The sequence below is a fragment of the Bacillus rossius genome, unplaced genomic scaffold (genome assembly GCF_032445375.1).
Source record: "Bacillus rossius redtenbacheri isolate Brsri unplaced genomic scaffold, Brsri_v3 Brsri_v3_scf93, whole genome shotgun sequence".
In the NCBI taxonomy this organism is placed as follows: domain Eukaryota; kingdom Metazoa; phylum Arthropoda; class Insecta; order Phasmatodea; family Bacillidae; genus Bacillus; species Bacillus rossius.
In genome coordinates, this window is record NW_026963173.1 from 1 (window position 1) to 7,500 (window position 7,500).

General features: G+C 36.8%; 1 non-coding gene across 1 annotated transcript; it reads left to right on the forward strand.

Moving 5' to 3' along the window:
* Nucleotides 1-2,514: 2,514 nt before the first annotated feature.
* Nucleotides 2,515-2,633, forward strand: LOC134546048 (5S ribosomal RNA). The gene has a single exon (XR_010079001.1). It is a non-coding gene; the product is annotated as a 5S ribosomal RNA (ribosomal RNA).
* Nucleotides 2,634-7,500: the final 4,867 nt, after the last annotated feature.

Sequence of the window (7,500 nt, forward strand, 5' to 3'; positions counted from 1 at the left end):
CAGCCAAAAAGGCGGGCAAGGCCCAGAAAAACATCTCGAAGGGCGACAAGAAAAAGAAGCGCAAGAGGAAGGAAAGCTACGCAATCTACATCTACAAAGTGTTGAAGCAAGTTCATCCGGACACTGGCATATCATCTAAGGCCATGAGCATCATGAACAGTTTCGTGAACGACATTTTCGAGCGCATCGCGGCAGAGGCCAGCCGCCTCGCCCACTACAACAAGCGCTCCACCATCACCAGCCGCGAGATACAGACGGCCGTGAGACTGCTGCTGCCCGGGGAGCTGGCCAAGCACGCTGTCAGCGAGGGCACCAAGGCTGTCACCAAATACACCAGCTCCAAGTGAGCAGGTCTGGTGTGCACATGCTTACATAAACGGTCCTTTTCAGGACCAAGAACATGATCATGAAAGGAAATGCTTCTGCTGCTGTTCTACAATTCCCTCAATCCCTATGATAGTAAATGTAAGCTTAACCAAGGCAGAAATATTTTCATTAAAAAAAGTCTTTAAGACGCATGGTTTACTGGCTGAGATATATATATATATATTTTTTTTTTTGCTTACTTCTGTGGTCATTAGTACATTGCTACAAATATATTTATATATATAAAAAAATAAATAAAAAAATCCTTTCTATTTAATTTAGTTAGATCATATATCAATATTAATGGCAAAGACCAGTTGCATCGATTCACTTTGAAAATAATTCCATTTGTGCTAAAACTGGACACAGTAAAAAAAAAAAAAAAAAAAAAAAATATATATATACACACACACACACACACACACACATAATTCGAATTCATATTATGCTTAACTGCGTTTGAATTTGCAATCATGCACAAGATGTTTTGTACTTCGAAGTAAAAACAACATAATGTACTATTTAACTACCCAGTACAAATGGATCCAAAAAAAAAGTGAATTTTCATGCAGACGAAAATGCTTACATTTATTCTATTTATATTAAGTACCCATTACTAACAGCTTATACTGGGTGGAATACAACAGTTGACATGATTTTACTTATATGGCAATTTAATATTTAACCAAAATTAATGGTAAACTAATATTTTAAAGTGTCATTTATGGCCCCTTACCTTCAGCATGTTTGCTTCCTTGCACACAAACGAGGACAAACACATCACCCAACTGAAAAAAAAAAAAAAATTTCACTTGCATCACAAATAATTTAAAATTTTTCACCACATGAAGTAAATATTTCGCAATAAAAAAAAATATAGCCCTAGGACTCGTGTGCACACCTTTCTTCCCCACATCGCACACGCAAACAAAACTTCCAAATTATTACAAAATCACTCGATTATTATACATACATAAACACACATGTATTTTCCGAATAAGTGAGAAATGCAGGCCGATGAAAGTCAAATTTCGTTTCGGAAATTAAATCTCGCACAACTACCGACACATAACCAAACTTGCGTACATTTACATAGCATTAACCCTCTAAATAATAAACAAATGAAAGCAGAAAAAACAACATCGCTACCCACCGCGCGCGCTCCTGGCGGCGGGAGTAGGAACTACTTTGCACACAGACCGACATAGCCCCTGCCAAAAACAGTAAAATAAATAATATATATAAGTCTTTTGGCGGGAAAAAATTTCTCAACCGCCTGGGAGCACCCTTAGTGTGTGCCTGTCTTTAGGTTATGTTACTTTTAACTTCATTTTCTACAGGCAGACGCGAGGGTGCTCGCCCATTATTTTTATTTTTTTAAATTCTTTCCTACCTTTGGTGTGCCATGCAAGAATTTATCGTCAAAATGGCGGCCCCGAGTGCAAATTTCTCGTCTGCACTGCTGGCTGGATGATTATGTGATGTTTTGAAGGAGGGTGTTTTTTTTTTTGTTTGGATTTTGTGTGAGGGGGGGAGGGGGCTGGGCTAGCTTTTTTTTTTTTTTTAAATTTTCTAAACATTCATCTCTTATGTAACAGTGTTCAGCATTAAAAAATTTAAAAGAAGAGGCACTTACTCATCAATTTCAAAACAGCCTATGAAGAAAAATAAAAAAAATTTAAATTCATTCCAGTTTTATACATTCATGATTTGATCACATGTATAACTTTTCTTTTTTATTACCTTATTTAATTTTATTATTATTACTACTATTGCTGCTACAACCTAGAAGATACCTCAGTGATACTAATACCTGCTGGTAAAGTTAAAGGTTTCACCTTTCTTTCTTTAAACATATCACAATACCTTTCTTGAGTTAAATATTATCTAATGGCTTTAAGAAGTTATGGTAATGTTCATCAGTTATAGAGTGTGGGTTTGTGTGTGTGTGTGAGAGTGTATTTTGAAGAGGGCTTTGGTGGTTGGGATGGTGAGGGTGGTGGGTGTTGTGTGTGGGGAGGGGGGGGGGGGGGGGAAGTAAAAGAGTGTTCATTACACGATTTTCTCCTGTTGTTTGTAACAATCACACCTGGTATAGCTATTTCGAGTGGCAAATACAAACTGCAAAAAAAAAACATCTATATCATTGCCAACGGCCATATCACGATGAACACACCGGTTCTCGTCCGATCACCGAAGTTAAGCATCGTCGAGCGTGGTTAGTACTTAGATGGGTGACCGCTTGGGAACACCACGTGCCGTTGGCACTACTATTTTGCACCCTACAGAAAAAAATTTTTTTTTAAAAATTTCAATTTTAAATTTTTTTTTTCCCCCACAATCACCACATTTCCCCCCCCCCCCCCTAACACACACACACACACACACTCACTCTCTCTATCAATCAATCAATCAATCAATCAATCAATCAATCAATCACTCACTCACTCACCCACCCAGCAGCAGCTGTGAATCTTTGCATGTGTATACCTCATACAAAATTCAAAGTGAAAAAATAAATAGATAAGTGTATATGTATGTATGTATGTATGTATGTATGTATGTATGTATGTATGTATGTATGTATGTATGTATGTATATATATATATATATATATATATATATATATATATATATATATAAACACACACACACACACCTATTTTGAAGTTTCTCTGTTTCAGTGGGCAGTTATGTATAATAATGAGAGATTCAAAAAGACGTTGATAACAATGTCATCAATGCCTGTTTAGTGTGCTCATTTGTTGGATGGTCGGCAGCAATACTAGAGGTGGTACAGCTGTAACCTGTAAAATTGTACCTGCAATGTGTTGTGTATGGAAAAAAATAAAAATTATATCATCTAAATTTTTGTTATCCAACAATAACCTTCCCATCAATGCATGATGTCACAGTAGCCATAGCTCTACTCTTTCTGCCATATAACATTGGGGGAAAAAAAAAAAAAAGGAGCTATTAGAATAATAACAAAAGATAAAAAATCATCTAACTGCAGACCAAAATTCAAAAAACTTAAAGTCCTGACTGCCATAAATGAATACGTTCTAGAAACTTTTTATTCATTCTTAAGAAAAAGAAGAAAAAAAAAATTATTATTTTTTTTTTTTTTTTTTTTTTTTAGATATTCGCACATAGGTATAACACCAGAAATGCTAGTAAATTGAGGATAGTTGAACATAACACTAGGCGATTTGAAAATGGACTAAATTACTTGGGAGTAAAACTTTACAACTTAATATCACAGAAAATAACTAAAACAATTTACCAGTATTAAAAAAAAAAACAGTAAAAAAAATTCTTCTAGAATATCCTACCTACCCTCTGAAGCTATTCTTTAATTTGATTGATAATAGAGAAATTGAACTGTTAATTTGTTGAATGGACTTGTGATAACAGCTGCTTCATGTTTTGCATAAAGTTAAATTGTGTAACATGTTATGTATTTTTTTTTTTTGAAATTTTTTTTCTTGGTAACTTGCATCATGTAAATATTAATTGTCTGCACATACATGTTCTATATCCCGGAGCCTTGACTCCACGTGGGATCAACAGAACAAAAATACAAAAAAAAAAAAAAAATCCAGCTCACTAATCTAGGTGCATTTTGCTAACAATATTTGGAATATATATATATATTTTTTTTTGTGTAACATGCAAATTCTGTATTATTCTGCACACATTATTTATAATCTTCTATCATTTTCTTAGATAATAACTATTAATTCATAAAATAGATTGTGTGTGCATAACCTCCTGGAAACATTTGCACTTACCTCCTACTTTACTTTTTCATTTAAGCAATCCTATTCGCATGTATACACTTAGGTTGCAGCATCGAAATTGTGTAAAATTCAAAGTGTGTATTGCCTGAAAAAAAAAAAAAAAAAAAAAAGACATACCAAATATTTGCATACAGCGACACACTACATATTTGCACACAGTGGAGTTTTGCGGTAATTAACCTAGCACAATTTACCACACGCAATCACACGCCCGCGATGAGATAACACACTCGCTGTTTTCCTGTTGACCGGCACGAGGAGTAAGAAAAATTGATATTTACACGAGCACACACTCCCACACTAGTCACAACGTCGGTCATCAAGTTGTGTTGAAAATTCCTGTAGCCTCTGTTTTCCCAAATGATTTCACTTAAAATTTCATTTAACAAGACCATAAACAAATTTACAATACTAATTTCTTAAACAAACACTTCAGCGAACAAGTGACTGTCGCATTCATTACAAAGCTTACAACTTAACAGATGTTTCCGATGTGAAATAAAATAAGAAAATGTTTTACAACCAACCTAGAACATTTAGTCAAAACGTTTTTGTCCTGGTTTATGATTATTTTCCGTGACATGAATGTTTCAAAACTAATAAAAATACGAATGCAGCCAAATATAATGAAGTTAGCACATAAAAGACGACTTAAAATATTTCATTTTTCGAGAATTGGCAGAGCAAGAACGCACAGGTCCAACGGAAATTTCTTTAAAGATAAACGACCATCGGACAAAAACACCCCCTCCCCTCATCCTCAAAAATACGTGAATAATATACTTTTTCAATTATATTTTTATCGTTTTTTTTTTTTTTTTTTAATATACTCATTAAAACTTCAAAATAAGCAGGTACTCGTGTGTTTTTCTCTCTACAATGTACCTGATCTCGGTGCGTAAACCTACATCATTTAGAGATGGAATTAATGTACACATACAAGTAAAATTTTGTTCCATTGTAAAATTGAGAGAAAGAAGGTTTTCCAAACGCATTAAGTATGGAGACTTTAAATAAGATTACGAGCTTATAAATGTTTGCAACGAAATAAAGTGACCATGTATCTGCAATTTCAAAAATATTTTTGCTCTGCTAACCTCACATGCAAGCAAGTAAAAATAACCTCACAACTTACTTACCTCTCTCAATTTCGCAGTACCAAAACATAGAAGGGATAAATAGGATAGTTTTTATTCGAAATCCTGCAAGAGTTTTAATTTTTATTAAAATATTTCTCCAATGTAGCATGTGTGTGGAATACTTCATCAGCAACTTGCATCTGCACCTTGAGTGAATTGAAGGGCAGCCAGTTTTAAAAGCTAAACAGAAACTGCACTCTTGAGAATGCATCAGATCCAAGTGAAATGCTTGTTGTGTGTACAGTTAAAAGTTTTATTATTCACACAATGAAAATGTAAACAAAATTTACTCACAATAATAATCACATCATCCTTGGAGGTGCACGAAGAAAGCCATTCCAGGTGGCACTGAACAAGGTGATTTGCTAGTGCTTCCACAGCAAACAGCCTTCATGAAATTATCTCCACATTTTCAGCATACTATACACTAAAGTATACCTAAGTTAATTTAACCATTTTCAAGTGATTCCAGCACAAATTACGTATTTGATTCCTTGAATAACATCTGCAAATGAAAAGTTCCCTGTTTGGTGTAGCAGTAAATTTAAACAGCTCGCAGTGCAAATTAAACAGTGCAGCTGCCATAAAAAAATTACACTATTAGTGGAACTGCCCATTATGTCATCGTAGACTGCTGACATTTAGAAAACATTGAAAAATCAGTGCTAAAGAAGCCCTACATTACTTTCGCTGTCCAAAGTGCGCTGCTCCCTACGTGAGCAAGGCATCGAGAATTTTCTGAACCGTCCGCAACCAGAAAATTGGGTAACCAGATATTTGCAGAGAGAAAAATTTTATTTTCACTTTGCTCTTGCATTCTGTAGGATCAGTCTCGTCATGGCAGATACCGCAGCAGCGACTGCAGCACCAGCTGTTGCCCCATCACAGGCAGCTTCCCCGAAGAAAGGCAAGGCTGCGTCGAAGAAGCCACGAGCCAAGCCCGCGCACCCGCGCACATCTGAAATGGTGGCCTCTGCGATCAAGAGCCTCAAGGAAAGGGGCGGCTCATCACTGCAAGCCATCAAGAAATACGTCGCCTCTACCTACAAAGTAGATGCGGAAAAGCTGGCACCTTTCATCAAGAAATACTTGAAGGCAGCAGTGGCTAGCGGCGAGCTTGTCCAAACCAAAGGCAAGGGTGCGTCTGGCTCCTTCAAGCTGGCTTCAGGGACCACCGGTGCTCCGGACCAGCCCAAGGCTCCAAGCGGCAAGCGTGGTGCAGCTGCCCCTAAGGAAAAGAAGCGATCCGTAGCCAAGAAGGCAGCGGTGGGCAAGAAACCAGTCAAGAAGACTCCGCCTACAGCAGAAAAGAAAAAAAAGGCAGCAGCTGCAACCCCCAAGCCCAAGAAGGCACCTTCAAAGGCAAAAAAGGTGTCCAAACCTCCCACGAAGAAACCCCGTGCTCCAAAGCCAAAGAAGGTTGCCCCAAAGAGCAAGTCGCCCAAGAAAGCAGCCCCAAAGCGGAAATGAAGATGCCAGCAGGACCGCTGGCACTTTCTGTGGCACTGTACCACCTTATCGGCCCTTCTAAGGGCCAACAATACTAGTCATGAAGGTATCAGTTGTTGCAATCATTGCCTCCTATAGCCACACCTCTGCCGTTAGGTAAAATTCTGGTTAAAAAATTTCTTATGGTATTTGAAGCGGGGGAAATAAATAAATAAATAAAGAAATTTATCAATTACATTGTGTGTATAGTTTAGGTGCAAAATTATTTAAAGTTTTTAAGCAGGAAAACGTCTTACAAACATCTCACTCTTATTTCAGCATATATATATATATATACACATATATACACACACACACACACATATTTTTTTTGTAAGGATTAGGTCTCAGGGTATTAATGGTGAACTTTATGCTGCTGCTGCTGCTGCTGCTGCTGCTGCTGCTGCTGCTGCTGCTGCTGCTGCTGCTGCTGCTGCTGATGGTGCTGCTACTGCAGACAGGCACTGTTTGAAGAGTTTTTATTTCCTATGCAGAATACATTGCATTGTGTGCAAATCTTTTGTGTACAATATAAACAACCACCTCAAAACACAGACACTATAACTGTGTTTTTCCAAATTCTTATTAATGTAATATATTATTGGCTGGGTAAAGGTCAACGACAGCTAATAGGTACAAAAAGCCAGACAACTGTTTTCCTTTCAAATTTGACAGTTATTTTTAGCCCTAATAAGGGCTGTTTT